The sequence below is a fragment of the Arachis duranensis genome, chromosome 3 (assembly GCF_000817695.3).
Source record: "Arachis duranensis cultivar V14167 chromosome 3, aradu.V14167.gnm2.J7QH, whole genome shotgun sequence".
Lineage (NCBI taxonomy): Eukaryota > Viridiplantae > Streptophyta > Magnoliopsida > Fabales > Fabaceae > Arachis > Arachis duranensis.
Genome location: NC_029774.3, coordinates 43,203,356 through 43,204,645, shown reverse-complemented (window position 1 = coordinate 43,204,645; position 1,290 = coordinate 43,203,356). Strand labels below are relative to the sequence as shown.

The 1,290-nt window shown below is 43.1% G+C and overlaps 1 non-coding gene across 1 annotated transcript; it reads right to left on the bottom strand.

Moving 5' to 3' along the window:
- Positions 1-601: 601 nt before the first annotated feature.
- On the bottom strand, positions 602-705 carry LOC127746181 (small nucleolar RNA R71). Its single transcript, XR_008007801.1, has one exon. It is a non-coding gene; the product is annotated as a small nucleolar RNA R71 (small nucleolar RNA).
- Positions 706-1,290: the final 585 nt, after the last annotated feature.

Sequence of the window (1,290 nt, the reverse complement as noted above, 5' to 3'; positions counted from 1 at the left end):
CTTTGTTAGTTGTATGACAGGGAGAAGAGAGGGAGCTTCAACTTCCTTTGATTCAGAACCTGAAAGGAATCTCCGGAGACTAAGGAGGGAAGCAAGAGGGAAAGGAGTTGTTGGTGCTGAGGAAGAGGAAGAGTATTTTGAAATAAACATGGAGGAGAATTTGGAAAACAATCATGAAGGAGAAGCTCACAACCATGCCAGAGAAGGCCCTGCAAATCATTCTGGGTAAGAGAGGAGAGTTCTAGGCTCCTACATCAATCCAAATCTAGGAAATTGTGGAAGTAGCATCCAAAAGCCCACCATACATGCCAACAACTTTGAATTAAAACCCCAGCTCATCACCCTTGTTCAGAATAACTGCTCATTTGGAGGAAGTGCCCAAGAAGACCCCAATTAACATCTAACCACCTTGCTGAGAATATGTGACACTATGAAGTCTAATGGAGTCCACCCGGATGTCTATAGGCTGCTTTTATTCCCTTTTTCACTCAGGGACAAAGAATCCAAGTGGTTGGAGTCCTTCTTAAAAGAGAGCTTAACAAATTGGGAAGATGTGGTGAACAAATTTTTGGCAAGATTCTACCCTCCTCAAAGAATTAACAGGCTGAGAGCTGAGGTGCAGACTTTCAGGCAACAAGATGGTGAAACTCTCTATGAGGCATGGGAGAGGTTCAAGGACTTAACAAGAAGATGCCCACCAGACATGTTCAATGAATGGGTTCAGCTTCACATTTTCTACGAAGGTCTCTCTTATGAGTCAAAGAAGGCTATAGATCATTCTTCAGGGGGCTCTCTAAACAAGAAGAAAACCATTGAAGAAGCCATAGATGTCATTGAGACGGTAGCTGAGAATGACTACTTCTATGCTTCTGAAAAAAGCAACACTCGAGGAGTAATGGAGCTGAACCACATGGATGCATTGCTAGCTCAAAATAAGATGATCACCAAGCAGCTAGCGGATCTTACCAAGAAGGTGGAGGAAAACCAAGTTACAATAGTCATCACTTCATCACCAGCTCAAGAAGGAGTGAATATAGGAGAAGAAGGTGACTGGGAATAAGCCAATTATATTGGAAACTCACCTAGACAAATCCATGATCTGTACTCCAAAACTTACAACTCTGGATGGAAAAATCACTGTAACTTTGGATGGGGGAATCAACAAAACCAAGGCCAAGACCAAAGACGCCACAACCACAACCCCAACAACAATGCAACTCACTAACATACCTCACAGAGATCCTATCAACATCCATCTAACCACCCTTCTCAACCACCTAATCCCAACCC